General features: G+C 42.4%; 1 protein-coding gene across 1 annotated transcript in view; it reads right to left on the bottom strand.

Moving 5' to 3' along the window:
* Positions 1-20,341, bottom strand: part of Pik3ca (phosphatidylinositol-4,5-bisphosphate 3-kinase, catalytic subunit alpha) — a 73,769-nt gene that overhangs the window by 30,830 nt on the left and 22,598 nt on the right. The gene's annotated exons all lie outside the window — the stretch shown is intronic.

The raw sequence follows: 20,341 nt of genomic DNA, 5'->3' as shown, positions 1-20,341 counted from the left end.
AGTAATGTGAAAGTAAATGGCTCAGTCTTTCCATCTTAAATCTTTGTAATTTCTCTTAAATATTTTTTATTATTTTAAATCCTTTATATATAGGTGTGTGCACATGTGCATGCAGGTGCTTGTCGAGGACACAGGTAACAGCTCCCACTAGAGCTGGAGTTACAGGCAGTAGTGAGTACCTGATGTGGGTAATAGAAATAAATTCTGGTCCTCTGGAAGAGGAGTATACATTCTTTTTTTTTTTTTTTTTTTTTTTTTGGTTCTTTTTTTCGGAGCTGGGGACCGAACCCAGGGCCTTGCGCTTCCTAGGTAAGCGCTCTACCACTGAGCTAAATCCCCAGCCCCAGGAGTATACATTCTTAACTGGAAGCCATTTCTCTAGCCCCTGTTACTTCCTTTCTATTGGTAGGGGTTGGTTTTTTGTGCAGGTGATACTGTTAGATCACGCTGGGGTTTTGTTTGTCTGAGAGAAGGTCTAAGACAGTCCAGTCTGGCCTTGAATTTTCGATATATAACAGACTAGTCTTGCTTGATGTTCTGATGCTTCTAATTCCACCTACTGACTGCTGGGGTTATGAGTGTGATACAACGCCTGGCTTCCATTCTGTTTTTAAAGGAATTCTATTTTTGCATGTGTATGTAACTGCAGAGGCCAGAAGAGCATCAGATTCACACAGGTACAGCTGAAGTTATGCCTGATGTGGGCACTCAGAAGTGAACTCTGTTCTCTACAAGAGTATCAAGTATTTTTAACTGAAAATCCATCTCTCTGGCCCCTCAATTGTTTTGGTTTTGGTTTTTCAGGACAGGGTTTCTGTGTAGCCCTGGAACTTACTCTGTACACCAGGTGCCTCCCTAGTGCTGGGATTAAGGGCTGGTGCTACTCCCAACCCCCCAATTTGGTTTTTAAAGTATATTGTTATATAACAAAATATCATCAGTTACTTTCCTTGAAGCATGGTGAGTAAGCTGCACCAAGTTTTAATATTCTTGAGATGGATTGTTTTAGATGCTGAAGGACCTATGACTGACTCTCTGTTTCAGTACAAGGTTCACCTCGCTTCTGGTTAAGTACTTACAATATTTTAAAAATTATTAAGCAGTACTAGGAGTGGAAAGACTCAGTTTTAGATGACAGCAGTCTTGGGAATTCATTTGGAAGATGCCATTAAACCTTTTAAACACACAAGCTTACAGCTGTTGAGACAGCTCAGTGGGTAAAAGCGCTTGCTGTCAGATTCCAGTGACCTGAGCTCAATCTCTGGATCCCACAGGGAATGGGCTCCCAGAGCTGTCCTCTGACCACATCTGGGCCATGTACTCAAGGGCTCAAGCCTCTCCTCCCCACACCTTCCAAGTCTTCTCTTAAAGAGAAAAAGAGAAGGCAACTTCCTGCTATTTACAGGGTTTCTTTCACTCAGTGAGACTGAGAAGTCAAGCAGCACAGAAGCAGGAGATGTGAAGTGAGAAGGTATACTGGGGGGTGGGGGGCGGGGGCGCAACAGCAAGTTAAGAGCCAACTCCCTCTTCCTCTGGCCTCCAATGGTACCAGTCATGTACACGGTGCACAGACACACATTCAGGTGAAGTACTCATGACCAGACACTCTTTAATGTGATCATTCTAGCATGCGGCATGTGACAGCAGCACACAGGAGCTAAAGAGAATACTGGTTCCTCACCAAGGGGGTGGTCCTGCCCCAGGACCATGTTGGGTGCTGGGAAGGTGGTGTCTTAGGTAGGGTTTTATTGTTGTAAAAAGACATGATGACCATGGCAGTTCTTATTAAGGAAAACATTTAAATGAGGCTGGCTTATAGTTCAGAGGTTTAGTCCATTATTGTCATGGCAGGAAGCATGGTGGCACACAAGTAGACTTGGTGCTGGAGAGGTTGCTGAGTGCTCTACATCTGGATTGGTAGGCAGCAGGAAGAGAGTAACACTGGGTCTGGCTTGCACATTTGAAACCAGTCCATCCCCACTGCCACACTTCCACCAACAAGGCCACACCTCCCAACTGTGCCACTCACTATGAGCCAATGAGGGTCATTTTCATTCAAACCACCAAAATAGGTAAGGAAGAATGAGACAGCTGTCCTCTGGCCCTTATTATATGAAGTCCAGGGTGTGAACATCATGTGGTATGTGTAATGCTAACTAAGCTCTGAATTCTAGAGCAGAAGAAAAGCTATGGTGGACAGACTATAAACACAGTGTGCCCAACTGACTCAATGAAAATGGAGAGAGAAGACAGCCTACAGAACATAGCATAGAAACAGAGGAATTAAACAGGGAAGGAAGTATGGGGCGTGACACAATCTACAAACCTGCCACCCTCAGTTTCAGGTCCGCCAACATCTAACCCATCCATCATATGTCCCTTTACGTAGTTTCCCCTCCTCCTCCACCTTCATTCCCACCCATGGGTACAGACTAGTACAGCAACCTAAATAGTCTCCCTTCAATTCTGTTTGCATCTTCTAATTTATCTTCCATCACAAGGCAGTATGACCTAGACTAAGATCCCAGCCTTCTTAGAGATCTGTATGATAGCAGTTCTCAAAGATGCACAAACAATCATGAGGTGCTCCAGAGTGACCGACAGCACATCAAAGGTGGCAAGGCAGAGGAATCCTGCCATCATTAGCTTTCTGTGAGGCCTGGGACATAACGACTGGAAGATCATGACTAAATACAAGAAACTTTATTTTGATAGTTAAAAATATTCTTCAGGGGTTGGGGATTTGGCTCAGTGGTAGGGCGCTTGCCTAGCAACCGCAAGGCCCTGGGTTCGGTCCCCAGCTCCGAAAAAAAGGAAAAAAAATATTCTTCAAATGTACAGAAGACATCCACTAGAGCAAGCAGACTTAAAATGTAATGAGCCTGTCTCTCATGTGTTTACTTACATGTGTGCAGGCGCACCTGTGGGCACAAGGCTGTCTTCCTTAATTACTCCACTCATTTACAAGGGCTCCACAATGGCCTACAGCTCACCAAGTAGGTGAGGCTGGCTGGCCTGCAAACCCAGGGGTCAGCAAATCATCTCTTCCTCGTCAAACTGTACCAGAATGCACAGTTTATTGTGGGTATAGTGCTCAAACTCAGGTCCTCATGCCTGTGGGACAAGCACACTTACCACTCAATTATTTATCCAGTCCCATGTAGTTTTTGTATTTTAAAAGAAAATTAACCACATAGTAAAAAGACCAGATGAATCAAATCCATGTGCACAATTACTAACTGTGCACTTGAACTGTGACTTAAATGAAGGCTTTAAATGGACATTTAACTCCTCCCCCCAAAACAAATGCCAGCCAAACCACACTAAAACAGCAGCTGTTTATGGTTTTCTTTACTGAATAGTGCCACAAAGTCCCCATCACAGAATCACTGAACACCTACTAAATGCAATAACCCAGAATTTCATTTGTTTTCTAGGAAAAAAAGAGAAGGCTAACAGGATAGACAGGTTATTGATTTTATGGCTTTCTATACAATGGTATGGTTATAGGTTGTAACAGACTTTTCAGAATTTAATTCTCTTTCCATTGATAAGCAATGTGGTCATAGCCATAATCCCTTGAAGATACTGGAAAATAGGGACTGACTAGCATCACAGATATAACTGCACAGCAGCCAGGACATATACCTTCCTATTTGTTTGATGGTTTCTGCCTTCTCTGGGCAACCTCAACAAAACTGCTATCCAGAGCACACACATGGAAGTGTGGGAAGCAGAGGGACCTCACAGCTAACATTTTGCTGCTATGTGGGCAATAATCCTCTGGGGTGTGTGGGCTCTAACATTCTCCATGTAAGTAAACCAAAGATCAGAGATGTAGCCCTTAGAAAATGGACTTTCATTTAAGGAGGCTGTTGGAGTTTAAACCCATGGCCCCACACATGCAAGCATTCTACTTTTTGCTTTTTATACAAAGTTTCATTATATAGTCCCGGGCTGACCATTATCTAGCTATACAAACTAAGCAAACCCAAACTCACAGTACTCTTGCCTCAGACTCCTAAGTATTTGAATTATGGGTACATGCTACTACAGAAAGAGATAAGTTGCTGAAAAATCCACTGGTTCACAATTTTGGAACTATATGTTCATTCTTATACAACAAAGAGTTTTTGAGGACAAGATCTTATTAGCCTAGGCTGGCCTTGAACTAACTACTCTATTACCTCTATGTCCCATGTGCTGTATTAGGCTCATGCTATTATGTCCATCTGAAAAGGACAGAAAGGAAAAGGAAAACTGGCTTTGCTTACCCTCGTATTCTACTTACATAAATAAACTGTTCCATTAAGGTGGTCTCAGTTTCTTAGACGCATGTATATGTAATTTATTCCCTCTGTACGTCAGTGTCACATTCCTCATTATCAAGTTCAACCACGTGCTGCCCTGTAGCCCGTTGCAAGCTCGTGAGAAGTGGAGGAATACCCCACGTCGTCTTCTCAGCCCGGGCCACCTGCCAGATCACTGCAGCACACCCTTCTACTCCTCATGGCTAGCTAGATGCCATTTTACCAGACTATGAAGCAAAACTACTACCCAACTGTAGATTGGGAGTTTATATAACAGGTGCACAAAGCAGAGACTATCTCTGACTTTAGAAATAAATATTTAAAACATATTTTTTAAAATGTATATTCTATCTGTATCAGAAAGCCATGAGCAATAGGTAGGCCATCTGGAAACTGTAAGCTTAGATGCATCTATGCTGTCTGAATTGGCAGCCTAAGCATCCAACAGCCATGACTGCTTAGGTGAGCACCGTGTATTTTTTAGATCTACATGTTCTACATACACAGACTGTACAAAGTTTTTTGAATAACCAGTTTTTTATATTTCTGATTCTTACGTATTGACTTATGTAAGGTACTTTCTACCTTTATTCTTAAACCAATGGGAAAACAGTGTTTAGTTATATATCTGTATTACATCTCTTTATTTGGTTACTAGCGAGAAAACAGAAATACTATTTTCCAAATCTTACCAAATGAGTCTTTAGTCTGACTTAGAGCAGAAGAATTAAAGATGTCCTTGAAGGCTTGCTATAGAAGCAATGTGATTCAAACGTGCTTAATAATTCAATAGTTTGGTTACCCTATTTCAAGATTATTATAAATACTTTGAGTTAATTAATCCTTTCCTTAATATTACCACAATCTCTTGTAAGTGTTTATAATGTAGCTTTACACACTCATTAAACTAATTTATACCATGCCTAACTTCTTTTTTTTTTTTTTTTTTTGTTCTTTTTTTCGGAGCTGGGGACCGAACCCAGGGCCTTGCGCTTCCTAGGTAAGCGCTCTACCACTGAGCTAAATCCCCAGCCCCCCATGCCTAACTTCTTACTAGATTATGACTTTTTCTAGGATTTTAGGGAAACGGACTCAGAAAAGGGGGGGGGGGGATAGAAAATTAAGTAGAAAACTAAACTGTAAAAATTATTCCAGGAGGCCTCCCTGCACATTTGTAGCAGATGTGCAGCTTGGTCTTCACGTGGGTCCTAAACAACTGGAGCAGGGGCTGTCTCTGACTCTGCTGCTGCCTATGGATCCTGTTTCCCTAAAGCCTTGCCTGGCCTCAGCGGGAGAGGATGTACCCAGTCCTGCAGTGACTTGAGTTGCCAGGGTGAGTTGGTATCCAGAGTTGGTATCCCAGTTCTCAGAGATGAAGGGGAAGGGAAGGTGCGGGGAGGAACCATGAGGGGGGACTGGAAGCAGGAGAGGGCTGTAAAGTAAATAAATAAATTAGTGGGGGAAAAAAGAAATTATTCCAGGAAAAACATCAAGGGCTGGAAGATAGATACAGCAGTTGGGATGGTAAGCAAGAGGCACCTAAAGAAAAGAGAGTGCTTTGAGGCCAGCTGCACGGGGGTTCTTGGGAAGCAAGTGTCCTCCAGCACCATGTTCTAAGCCCCAGTACTGGCCTCTAAGGTTTCCTTTCTGTAAGAGCCACTGAGCGGTAGCTGGAACAAATCCAAAGAGACAGCTGTGATATGCACCAGCTCTGGAAAGATGCTCTCCCATCTACTTCCTTCAGAATGCTGTCCTTCACTGACCTTTACAAGCGAATCCTGAGAAAACAGGCTTTCAGTGAGACACAAAGGCCAGTAGAGTAGAAATGAAATTCTCATGACAATATGTAGGAACTCTAGACCCTTAAGCAAGGGATGCAATTTGTTTTCATATTAAATTCACATTCGCAGAACTACAAAAGGTGTTATGAAAATATATTTCTGTAATTATCACAGCAATAAATCAAAAGTTTCCTGATGTGAGGGCAATGGGTGGCTTAGGGAGTATCTGTGTGTTGACAACATTTTTAAAATAATGACAATTAGGGTCTAGGTAAACAGTGTGCATAATTGTAGATTGTATACAACTGTAATTGTATAATATATAGATTTTACAGGGTCTCATGTTGTCCAGGCTGGCTTTGAACTCACTATGTAGATAATAATGACCTTTAACTGCTATCCTTCTGCCAGCAGGACACTAACCAGCTCATCCAGCTAAACTGTACTTTAAGGACCATGACCTGAACAGGCAGGTTAAAAGGTTCTAGTGTGATAACAAAAACAATTTCACTTCAGAGTCACTAAAGAATACAAATTAGTAATACCAGTTTTAAGTTGCTAGGTAAACCGTGAACTTAAAAACACAACTATATGAACCATATCTTCAAATGTGGGGTAGAAAATTTTAATTTTATAGGCCAAGCATGTGGTTCAATGGTAAGAGTACTTGCCTAGTATACTTAAGGTTCTGGTTAGATTCCCTACAAAACAAAAAATGCAAGGACAATAACAACAGCAAAATCAAATTTCAGTGTACCTTAAGATAAGCTAGCATTTAGACTCGAAAGGAGACTAAGCATTAAGGCAGTGGAGACAAAGCTGAAGTGTAGTACTTGCCTAGCAGGTGCCTAGATTCGATCTCAATACCCACAGTAAAAGCAGGGAAGGAAGAACAGTCCAGGTGAAGGCTTAAGAAATGCAATTATGTGACAAATGGGATCTCATAAAACTGCAAAGCTTCTGTAAGGCAAAGGACACTGTGGTTAGGACAAAACGGCAACCAACAGATTGGGAAAAGATCTTTACCAATCCTACAACAGATAGAGGCCTTATATCCAAAATATACAAAGAACTCAAGAAGTTAGACCACAGGGAAACAAATAACCCTATTAAAAAATGGGGCTCAGAGCTAAACAAAGAATTCACAGCTGAGGAATGCCGAATGGCGGAGAAACACCTAAAGAAATGTTCAACATCTTTAGTCATAAGGGAAATGCAAATCAAAACAACCCTGAGATTTCACCTCACACCAGTGAGAATGGCTAAGATCAAAAACTCAGGGGACAACAGATGCTGGCGAGGATGTGGAGAAAGAGGAACACTCCTCCATTGTTGGTGGGATTGCAAACTGGTACAACCATTCTGGAAATCAGTCTGGAGGTTCCTCAGAAAATTGGACATTGAACTGCCTGAGGATCCAGCTATACCTCTCTTGGGCATATACCCAAAAGATGCCCCAACATATAAAAAAGACACGTGCTCCACTATGTTCATTGCAGCCTTATTTATAATAGCCAGAAGCTGGAAAGAACCCAGATGCCCTTCAACAGAGGAATGGATACAGAAAATGTGGTACATCTACACAATGGAATATTACTCAGCTATCAAAAACAACGACTTTATGAAATTCGTAGGCAAATGGCTGGAACTGGAAAATATCATCCTGAGTGAGCTAACCCAAACACAGAAAGACATACATGGTATGCACTCACTGATAAGTGGCTATTAGCCCAAATGCTTGAATTACCCTAAATGCCTAGAACAAATGAAACTCAAGACGGATGATCAAAATGTGAATGCTTCACTCCTTCTTTAAAAGGGGAACAAGAATACCCTTGGCAGGGAAGAGAGAGGCAAAGATTAAAACAGAGACTGAAGGAACACCCATTCAGAGTCTGCCCCACATGTGGCCCATACATATACAGCCATCCAATTAGACAAGATGGATGAAGCAAAGAAGTGCAGACCGACAGGAGCCGGATGTAGATCGCTCCTGAGAGACACAGCCAGAATACAGCAAATACAGAGGCGAATACCAGCAGCAAACCACTGAACTGAGAATAGGACCCCCGTTGAAGGAATCAGAGAAAGAACTGGAAGAGCTTGAAGGGGCTCGAGACCCCATATGTACAACAATGCCAAGCAACCAGAGCTTCCAGGGACTAAGCCACTACCTAAAGACTATACATGGACTGACCCTGGACTCTGACCTCATAGGTAGCAATGAATATCCTAGTAAGAGCACCAGTGGAAGGGGAAGCCCTGGGTCCTGCTAAGACTGAACCCCCAGTGAACTAGACTGTTGGGGGGAGGGGGACAATGGGGGGAGGGTGGGGAGGGGAACACCGATAAGAAAGGGGAGGGGGGAGGGGGATGTTTGCCCGGAAACTGGGAAAGGGAATAACACTCGAAATGTATATAAGAAATACTCAAGTTAATAATAAAAAAAAAAAATCAAAGAAATGCAATTATGGGGGTTGGGGATTTACCTCAGTGGTAGAGCGCTTGCCTAGCAAGCGCAAGGCCCTGAGTTCGGTCCCCAGCTCCGACAAAAAGAAAAAAGACCAAAAAAAAAAAAATGCAATTATGAGGAGAGTGCAGAAAAGACAGGAGGACTTTATACTAGCACATGATTTTAGTTACAAAATGCTTTCATGGGGATGTGATGGGAGTTTTCTAGTGACTTCTTCTTGTCCTTGTGACTTGAGCATGGAATGGCTCCTACAGGCTCATGCATTTGTCCACTTGGACAATGAAAGCTGAAAGAAGTGGGTACTGGTGCAGGCCCAACTTGTTTGTTCTCTGCTTCCTGCATGGTGATGCTATGTGACCTGTTTGCCTGTGGCTCCTGTCACCTGGCCTTCCCTCCATACTGCTATGTCTTTCCCCAGAATGACAGAACTAGAAGCCAGACAAATAAACCTTTTTCACTTAAGCTGCTACTGTCAGGGTATTTAACAAAGCAATGGGAAAGAAACCAAGACTCACACAAGGGAGAACATCCTAATTTCACTGGAACAAAGACCAGTCAGTCAAAAGTGAATGGTAAATCAGGCAACTCCACAAAGCCCACTCACAGTATCAAATCAGAATGGCAGGACTTGGTAAATTATGATTTTAAAACATAGAACCCAAAAGAGCAACTAATACTTCCCAATGGAAATGACATTATTATTTTTGCTCTTAGTTACTGTTCCAACTAGAGTCCTTTTTCACTAACAGCTTAGTCTGTGAACAGCAGCATGTGCTGGTATGACAGGAAGGATCAGAGGTACATGGCAAAAGCTAAGCAGTCCAGACAAAGTCAAGAGTGATCACAGCTCTGAAACCCTCAATACCTAGGGACTGAAGAACCTGTAAGTGCTTTGGAAGCCTCTGACTTTTCAAATGCCATTGTTACAATGTGTATTACCTAGTCTTGTCCAAAGCAGAGGCTCCCAGTCAGCCACTGTTTCTGCTTTAGTAGGAACTGCTGTCTTGAAGACTTGCCCAGTCAGGGCAGTTCCTTTCTCCTTTGCTTCACGCTCTCTGGGAAGTACACTCTTCGCAGCTATATACATTTAAATACTGCTCCTTTGGGTAGGAGCTCTCACATCTATAGACATTAAAAAGGATGTATGTGTCTCTGACTACATACCAACCTTATAACATGCCTAAGAGAGAAGTTTAGGTCAGCTATAGACTTCTCAGTTGAGCCTATCTATGGCTGTCTGCTTTGCATGTGTGCTTACATCCATAGACGTTCCCATAGCATGGTTCAAGACAGAACTAGCAACTTTCATCAAAGATTCTAGCAGACACAGTATAGATATCCATTTGTATCTAAGCATGCTCCACTAGAAGGTCTTGTTTTGGAACATACTTTTAGTAGCATTCCAAACAGTAACAGATTTATCCGTACTATCTGCCAAGCTGCCAAAATGGCTTGGGGAGAAAAATCAAGGATTAGAAAGATCCACCATGGCTCCCTCTTTCAAACAGTTCCCTATTTGGTGAGCTGGGAAGTGATGGTTTCAGTGCCTGGAACCCCAGACTCCCAGACAAACAAACGTACACACAGACACAAATGACGAAAAAAGTAAATATTCACATCATTGCCCTAAGTGTTTATCAAAACCGAGTAACGCCGATGTCTTCTCTTCTACTGTTGGGAATCACAATGCTGATCTGCCAATACTTCCTTCCAGGCCAAGGAAAAGGTGCAAATGAATGCTATTAATTTGGTTTGCAACAAGAAAACAACCTAATGGTTTTTCAAATAGAGACTTGTTGGGCTAGAGAGAAGGCTCAGAGGTTAAGAATGTTGCCTGCTTTTCTGGAGGCCTTGAGTTCAATTCCCAGCCACATGGTGGCTCATAACCATCTAAAATGGGATATGGTGCCCTCTTCTGGCACGCAGGCATACATGCAGGCAGAACACTGAAATAAATAGGTAGATAAAAAGAGAGACCATGGAAATTAAAAGAGGAGGAATGGCAGGGAGAGGGGCAGAGAAAGGGGATGAGGAAGGGAAGGAAGAGGAGGAAGAGAAGAAAGAAGAGGAGGAAGAGGAGGGACAAGAGGAAGAGGGAGAAGAGGAAGAGGAGGAAGAGGGAGAAGAGAAAGAGGAAGAAGAGGGAGAAGAGGAAGAGGAGGAAGAGGGAGAAGAGGAAGAGGAGGAAGAGGAGGGACAAGAGGAAGAGGAGGAAGAGGAGGGACAAGAGGAAGAGGAGGAAGAGGAGGGACAAGAGGAAGAGGAGGAAGAGGGAGAAGAGAAAGAGGAGGAAGAGGAGGGACAAGAGGAAGAGGAGGAAGAGGGAGAAGAGAAAGAGGAGGAAGAGGGAGAAGAGGAAGAGGAGGAAGAGGAGGGACAAGAGGAAGAGGAGGAAGAGGAGGGACAAGAGGAAGAGAAGGAAGAGGAGGGACAAGAGGAAGAGGAAGAGGAGGAAGGGGAAGAGGAGGAAGGGGAAGAGGAGGAAGGGGAAGAGGAGGAGGAAGCAAGCAAGCAAACAAGCAAGCATAGAGTTACTCACAGAGGAGCTGAGTTTGGTTCCCAGCATTCACATAGGCTGTTCACAATTACCTAAAATACAATGGCCTCTTCTGGCATTTATGAGCACTGCACTCAAGTACACATACACACACACACACACACACACACACACACACACACACACACACACACACACACACACACACACACCACATAGATGCCAGATAAATCTTACACGCAGAGTGAGACCTTGGAACACACAGCCCAAATGGGATGTCTCCATCAAGTTCCATTCCCCTAGGAGAGATAATGGAACCCTTTAGAAGAAGAAGCAAAAGAAGGGTAAGAACCAGAAAAGATGAAGGACAGACAACAGGAGAACAAGGCCTTGTAAATCAGCTGAGCAAAGGCCATATGAATGCACACAGACTGATGCAACAAACAGAGGATCTGCACTGGGCCCTCCGCAGATATGCTACAGCTTTCACTGTAGCATTTTTATGGGGTTCCTTACTGTGTGAAAGAATGGATCTCTAATTCTTGTACCTTCTCTTTTCTTACCTTTTGTTGGTTTCTCTTGTCAAATTTGATATGGGGTGTGTGTGTGTGTGTGTGTGTGTGTGTGTGTGTGTGTGTGTGTGTATGTTCTTTGTTACCCTGTCACCTTTTTGAAGCTTGTTCTTTTCTAATGTGAAATAGAACAAGAGTGTATTCCTATGAGGAGGGGAGTTGTAGAGGAACTGGAAATACATTTGTATTTATATCTACATAGAAGGATCTCTCAATTGGAGAATGTAATTCATTTATATTCAAAGTGATATGAACTACATAATTCTCAATATGTAAGGTTTTACTACAGGCATTGTGTGAACTTCTCTCTCTCTCTCTCTCTCTCTCTCTCTCTCTCTCTCTCTCTCCCTCCCTCCCTCCCTCCCTCCCTCCACCCTCCCTCCTTCCTTTTCTTTTAATCCTCCTCTGTGATGATTTCTCTAACACTGTTTTGAACCCTTGTTTATCATTTTGGGTTTTTTAATAATAGATTTCTTTTTTCATTATTACAAGGTTTATAAGAATATCTTCAGATTATACAATAAGATACACAAGGGTAGAAACAAAAATATAATGAAATAAAGTAATGTAAAAGTTTTAAAAAGATAAATCTTTTTATTACATTCATATGTGCATGTGTCTGGTGTGAGCATCTCAGAGCATGTGTGTAGTGCTCTGGGCACCCTTGTACTATGTGGGTCCCAAGGACTGAACTGAGGTTGCTAGGCTTGGCAGCAAGTGCCTTTACCTGTTGAGCCATCTAATTTGGCATAAAAATAAGAACAAAACCAAACAAAACAAATTTACTTAAAAATATGGAGTGCTTCTCAAATACATCTATCAGTCTGACACAGGAGAGAACAGGCTAGTTTTCTACCCAAACAGAAACCATCTAATGTACCTATATACAAAAGAAACCCAAACGCACACAGGAGGAAGTCCTTGCTTCCTGTTCATTCATCCCAGGTGGGCAGCCCTTAGTTGTTGGAATGCTGTAAATAACTCAACTGTGTAATTCTCCATCCAGAAGTAGATTACAAAGGGGGAACCGAGCCCTACAAGGACAGAGTATTCATTCCTGTTCTTCACATGAGGGTTAGCTCCTGCACATTCTGTCTAGTTCTTATCTACCCTTGCTGCTGTCTTTCGTCCCAATCACAGCCTCAGCCTTTGTGCTCAACCCATCTCCTCAGAGGCTGCTGGAGCTGTAATCTTTAAGTACTCTCTCTTCTTATGCCTGTCTATTGACATATACTGACATTCTCACAAAAACACATGGCAAATACGCAATACACTAAAATTTTATTTTACTAAAGCAGACCACTAAATGTTTAGTCTTAACCTGCTCATCTCATATGTCATATTGATCCAAACCAATGTTCCCAGCCCCAATTCATGGCATAATTGTCTAAATGCCTACTTACATGAATGCTTCATTTTTTTCAGACTACACTCTGATAAAGATGAAATTTTATTATTTGCTTAGTTACTCTTCACAGTAACAACACTGAACACATAAAATGTAATACACACTTGCGTTTTAAAGCTGCTGTTTCCCCCCCAGGAAGCTAGAGAGATTGCTCAGTGGTTAAGACCACTTCGCTGTTCCTGCAGAGGCTGGTTTGGTTCACAAGTTACCTGTTAACTCCAGTTCTGACTCCTTCTACCTCCCCACGCACCAAGCATGGTACACACACATACATGCAGGCAAAGCATTCATTCATATAAGTCTTTAAACTTTTTTTAAAAAAATGATTTCAGCCATAGGAAAACTACTAACTTACAAACTTCCTAAATTTTATACATATTGGTGGCTTACCAGATCGTGATGCTAAGCCTCTATTGCTGAGGACACCACACACTTCTCCAGGACAAGGGGAAATCAAATTAGTCCTGACAAGGAAAATCCTCCTTGTCAAAGCACTAGAGGGTGCTGTGCAGGCTCTTGAGACAGGGGTCACCAGTAGTCCCATGACCTGTGAATCCAGTGAACTGCAGTAGTGACCAGTCAGTGTAACAATATGCCCGTGGGTGCAACGGTGGCACAAATGTTATAGGCAAAACCAAGTGCTTCCTGATAGGACTTAAGGCACGTTCTGAGAAGGAAATGCATGTCTGGTCCTATAAATAATCCAGCTAAGAATTCGTGGTGGGGAGCTCATATGCAACAGGAGTGAAGGTACTATTATCATTTGTTAATTGTACTTATTATCAGACTGCCCTCTAAACTGCTATCTCTTTTACCCATAGATTAGTGCAATTCACAGACCTCTTTAGTGAAGTTTGTGCAATGGGCAGTGGTTTATGCAGAAATTCACAAATGATCAATATGTAGAGAATAAGTGTGTATAGAGTGCTCAGTTACAAATGAGACATCTGAATCAGAGAGGGTACAGAAAGACTGTTAGAACCAGAGGTCAAAGAAGACCAAAGTGAAGCAGTATTGCTTTGACAGTAAACTTGTCAGGCCAACTGATCTCATGAACTCATCACAGCTGTGGTGGCCTCCACAAGATCAGGCCAATAAACATTCTAGCAGAGGAGAAAAGGGAGTCATAGCCTTTTCCCTAGTTGAGAAGCTATTGACACTTGATGGCTTCTGGGGGAGGGAAGAGTCAGCTATCATTAAAGGTGTAGCCCTCTGGTAAATAGACCATGTTTGGTGGTCAGCCGAGAAGAAGGAAGACCGAAGTGTGGTTGCTTCAGATTTTCTTAGATGGGGAACAAAAATACTCACAGGAGGAAATATGGAGACAAAGTGTGGAGCAGAGACTGAAAGGCCATCCAGAGACTGCCACACATGGGAATGCATCCCATATACAGACAACAAACCCAGACAATATTGCAGATGCCAAGAAGTGCATGTTGACAGGAGCCTGATATAGCTGTCTGCTGAGAGGCTCTGCCAGAGCCTTAGAGGCAGATGCTCACAGCCAACCACTGAACTGAGAACAGGGTTCCCAGTGGAAGATTAGAGAAAGGACTGAAGTAGCTGAAGGGATTTGCAACCTCATAAGAATACAATACCAACCAACCAGACACCCCCCCCCCCCCCCCACCCAGAGCTCCCAGGGACTAAACCACCATCCCATGAGAACACGGAGGTGGACCTATGGTTCCATTCATATATGCAGCAGAGGATGGCCTTGTCAGGCATCAAGGGGAGGAAAGGCCCTTGGTCCTATCAAGGCTCAATGCCCCAGTATAAGGGAATGTAAGGGCAGGGAGGTGGTAGGGAGGGAATGGAGGGAAGGGTGGGAAGCACCCTCACAGAAGCAGGGGAGGGGGTGGGATAGTGGGTTTCTGGAGGGGAAACCAGGAAATGGGATAACGTAAAATGTAAATAAAATGCAATTAAAACAAGAAAAAAAAGTGTATGAGCAACAAAAAAATGGACTTGGTAAGTTACCTAAAATAAAGAGGACTAGAAGCTGAAAGGGATTGGGAGTATGAGATCTGGAAGGAGAAGAGGATGAATATAATCAAAATACATTGTGTGTATAAATGAAATTTTCCAAAAACAATAATATTACATATTTTTAAAATTACTCTCTTTTAGTCAAGGTGTACTGGTAAATGCCTGCAATCCTAACACCATGGAGCCTAAGAGAGGAGGATCATGAGTTTGAGGTGAGACTGCACTAGAACAAAACAAAAATGACAACATTTCTCTGAAACGTATTCTAACTGCCTGCCATCTGCCTCATTTCCTCTCAGTGACATATTATCACATTAGTCATGACTGAAAACTCAACTAAGAACTATTGACCAACTAGTGAGTCACCTTCTACCCTCAGGCATTTCATTAGAGTAAATGTGAGGTGAGGGAGGGAACTGTTGGGCACTATGCAACCAGAGGATGGGGACTTACTGTTGGTACAAGCAGCACACAGCCAGGTCTGAGTAGTTCTGTGAAAAACCGCAGCATCAATGTGGAGACGGAGTGTTTTTCATCTCCCTTTCAAATGCTGACTATTATCTGGCCTTGTTGATGGACAATGCACTGTTATTTGAAATGATAGTTCCTGTGCCTTGGTGAGCAGGTAGAGCCATTGATAAACATCCCCACTATGTTCCTGTCAGTGGGATACTTTCATCTTTAATTGCTGATGTGAAGCTGACTAACTGAAGCAGATCCGTAATCCAACTTGAAGTTAAAGTGCTTGCTCGTAAAGTCTGTCCTATGAGAAAGCCCTCTCACTGGGCCATTTAACATATCACTACGCTGTTATCTAACTGCTTCACCTGATATAGATCATCAGCAGACTTCTGCTGAAATTCAAATAAGGCACAGAGGACTCCAAGAAGTTAATGTTGCACCTTCACTAAGGAGCAGCTAAAGAGTAACTCAAAAAAGAATAATGCAAAGATTGCAGGGAAGAAATCCAAGTCCCCAACTTAAAAACACAGGCTGAAGGGACAGCAGCATAGCCTAATATGCACACACCCAATTTGGTGATTACAGGGATGAGTGGGCAATGGAGTATCTTGATGGGGTCATATGGGGACAGTATAAATCACGGAACCTGCATCAGGAGCACATTCAAAACCCCACTCTTTAATTACAGTATTAAAGCTACTTCACCCAGCTAATACTAATGATCTGACAGACCATATGGTATCATTACCATTTGATAATCACATGCCAACTTTAAAGCATATAAAAGAACGAACACACACACACACACACACACACACACTCCTTAAAATATTTCCAATGTTAATTTCCAGAACACACCTCAATGGTAGAGCACTTGCAGAGCACTGCTCTAGGCTAGTGGTTTAAAAAGAAATACCTTTTGATATAGATCTCTAAAATGATGAAAAAAATTGATTTTCTATTTTCTTTGTGTAATCCTCCAAATTACAATAACTACTTTGTTTTTGTTTTTGTTTAAATGTCTTTTAGAATCAGAGAACTCAAATAGTCTTAGTTTCTTTATTACAACTGGATCTATGGCACCCATCACTAATCTACCCACAATAATGCTATCATAAGGGTCTAAATGGCAGGGCTGTATTTACAACTGTGCTTTAGTTTCTACAAAAGCACAATTCTGAGAAGAGCATGGGCCATTAGCCCAGAGTTTAAAAAAAAAGAGAGAAAAATTTTCTTTGATCAGAGTATGAATCTTATTTAAATCTCATAATTTAGCCTAGAAAAAGGAACCGAATGGTTCTATTCTCTGTCACACACTCCAAAACTACCAGAGCTGTCCTCTGCCTGTTGTTGCTGTCACTGTCCTCTGTATTGGTATGTGATGGCAGGAAGATGACCTCAGCCTGGCTATTTTCAGTGCAGTTCTTTTCTCTTGTCAGGATGTCATCTTTCCAAGACAAAATTCTGGCTCTTCTCCCTATCTGAGCACATATTACAAAGTCCCCACAATACATATGCAAAACATCTACTGTTAAACACTTATTTCCCTGATGTTAGATGCTCCCCTATTTAGGGATCAGCTCAGGAAGGTACTCTGATTAAGCTTCTGGCACAGTGCATTCAGCATGTGGGTAGTCCTGGGTTCAGTCCACTGAACCAAGATAACAGCAGCAAAATGTCTAGGCTTACATGCTACACTTCCTCTTAAAGACACCTCCATAAACTAAAATGGCTAAAGGCAGTGGGGGAGTAAATGAAAAGCAAAGCTGTTCAAGCCCCACCCTCACTTTCCAGCAGAAACTCAAAGCACTAACTTCTCTGAAGTGCCTATGGTCTCCAGCAGAGCTGACAGCACTTCCATGACTCTCTTTGGTTTTTGTTGTGCTAGAGGCTGAGCCCAAGGCTTCTCAACCGCTCAGTGAGTTCTCTGCTACTGAGCTACTGTCAATGTTTTTTTTTTTTTTTTTTTTTTTGGTTCTTTTTTTTTTCGGAGCTGGGGACCGAACCCAGGGCCTTGCGCTTCCTAGGTAAGCGCTCTACCACTGAGCTAAATCCTCAGCCAAACAGAGAATTCTTTTTTTTTTTTTTTTTTTTTTTTTGGTTCTTTTTTTCGGAGCTGGGGACCGAACCCAGGGCCTTGCGCTTCCTAGGTAAGCGCTCTACCACTGAGCTAAATCCCCAGCCCTGTCAATGTTTTTATCACTACTAGACCAGAAAGTTATTGGAGAAGTGACCTGTCCCTCATTCAACAAGCATTCCTTAAACAATTAAACAGGTGCTGCCAGAAGATGGGTGTGGTGGCACATACCTTTAATCCCAAAATTTGGGAGACAGAAGGAACTCAGAGACCTCTGAGTTTGGTCAGCATGGTCTACAGAGGGAACTCCAGGTTAGTCAAGGCTACATGTCTCAAAACCCCAAAATACTGCCAGGCATTATATGTGTATGTGTGTGTGTGTGTGTGTGTGTGTGTGTGTGTGTGTTCATTTGGGTTCTTATGTAGAGTTCCAGCTTTTTTTTATCTCACAATCTACAAAGCAAAATATAGTAATTATAGAATGAAATTTATTTGATTGCTAACCTTGAATTCAACTTGATGGAACTTAATCACTATGGAAACGAAACTCTGGTGAGGGATTTTCTAAACTAAATGAATTGACAGGAAAACCATCCTAGAAGTGCATTCCATGGGCTGGGGTCCCAGCCTAAATAAAGAAGAGACGATGAGCTGCACACTAGCAATAAAATAATCTGTTTCCCGGCTCTACAGCTGCCTCAAGCTCTTACCACCATCATCTCTCCATGCCCCATCCCCACGGAGGACAGATAACCTCAAACTGTGAGCCCAAACAAACCCTTCCTCCAGCCCCTCGGCAGGTATTTCTCTGTGTGTACTCATGCATGTGTTTTACAGAAGGACAAGGACTTCTGACAGGCCGAGAATAAGTAGGGCTCCTCATTTTAGGTAAGCAGGATGAACTGAGGCAAAAATCCCTGAATGCACAGTACTCCGTCTCTCCCTCCACAGTTCAATTCCTGTGAAAACACCACAACTGGCTGGCTGAAAGTGGTATGGAATTACGTAGCTGCAGCACACAGTGGGCGCAGACTCAAAGCATGACATCATGGCCCCTTTTATGCTGCCCTTCCTCATCTTACCACCCTGAGCTCTAGTCTTACGGGATCAAGCTTTGCCCTCATAGTTTTTTCTGTCTGTGTAAAGAGGGACCATTCTTCTTCCCTAGCTATTCCCATTGGTTACCATGCCAATTGTACTTACCTTCCAAATGAATCCCATGTCTCATCCTCGTAAAATGCAGAAATGCTTTGTTACACACAGAAACAAAGGCCAAGCAGAACCAGTTGATACTCTGAGAATATTTTAATTTGAAGCCATTTAAGTAAACAAACTTAAGATCAGAAAGACTGATCGATAGATGTGACGTGCATACTCAGAAGCAAGCCTGGGTACCAGAAGAGGGTATCAGATGCCCCTGGAGCTGGAGAGACAGTTAGTGGTGACCTACCATGTGGGTGCTGGGAGTTAAACCCTAGCCCTGTGGAAGACCAGCCAATGCTCATAACAACTGAGACATCTCTTCAGCTCCCTCGTGATTTAAAACCATTATAGTTAGCATCCATAAACTACATGTAGTCCAGCCCCTGAACTCCCTATTTTTTTTTTTTTTTTGCCTCTACCTCCCAAGAGCTGGGATTACAGGTATGTTCTACCATGCATAATAAAAAAGATCTGTTCATGGATGTCCTGCTGTGGCCTAAGTTTACGTCTAGGTACAAGACATTGATTTTGTAACTTCCATTATATATGATTGGTTATTGTTTACATAAAGGAAAGCTACAGTTTTATATTACAGCCAAAAGATAGTTTTACTAATTAAGAGCCAAAGACAGTGCTCTGAGGTAAGTGCCACAGATCCAAGTGCAAAAGCCACTGGAAACCTGAGAAAACACATTCTGTAACATGCACTAAAGGGTTGGCTTCTCTAATTCACCAATAATTCCAAATACACATACACACGCACACAAATATATATATATATATATATATATATATATATATATATATATTACAGCAAAAGAAACTTTGTCAGAAAACAGAGAAAATAATGAGTTCTCAGTGTCCTGGTTCCATTTTTATTTGATCGAGGAGCAAATTAAGCTCGTGGAAGTCTAGTTGTTAGAAAGATAGCATTCAGATTGTTATTGGAAGTTGAAACTCTCAAGGGACATGGCAACAAAACTCAGATTCAATTTTTATGTATTTACTTGTTTTTTTGAAGACAAGTTCTCGCTATGTAGCCAGAATGGCCTTAAAAGTACTATGTAGCTCACCCTGGTCTTGAGCTTGTGGTGGCCTTCTTGCCTCAACATCCTGTGCACTTCTGTAAGTAACTCCAGTGAAGTCACTGCTCACTACTAGCAGCACGAGGATGGAACTGTCTCTCTGGTCTGTAGCTGCCCTTCCTATCTGCGGTGAATGGAAAGCCTCCTCAGAAAAATTTAAATATCAGAACTAAACACAGAAACTCTGGCATGTGACTAGTTACAGAAATAAGGATGTCCTTGTTGTGTAAGTATGATTCGTTAATGCCTTTATTTGGAAAATAAGGATGGTGCACAGAGACACACTTAGATGCCATGTTGACAAGAGCTGGACCTCTGATAATGTCATAAAGTGAGATTTATTGCTGGGCCACATGATATCCAATACTATGTGGCAAAACTTTTCCTAGGGACATACAACACATGTGCACTCACCCCAGATAGGGAACCCATGACCCACCACAGTAGAGAGAGCTCCAAAGTCCACCTTGATGGACCACTGGGT

The sequence above is a fragment of the Rattus norvegicus genome, chromosome 2, assembly GCF_036323735.1.
Source record: "Rattus norvegicus strain BN/NHsdMcwi chromosome 2, GRCr8, whole genome shotgun sequence".
NCBI classification, from domain to species: domain Eukaryota; kingdom Metazoa; phylum Chordata; class Mammalia; order Rodentia; family Muridae; genus Rattus; species Rattus norvegicus.
The sequence above is the reverse complement of the archived record's forward strand: the minus strand, read 5'-3'. Positions and strand labels throughout refer to the sequence as shown.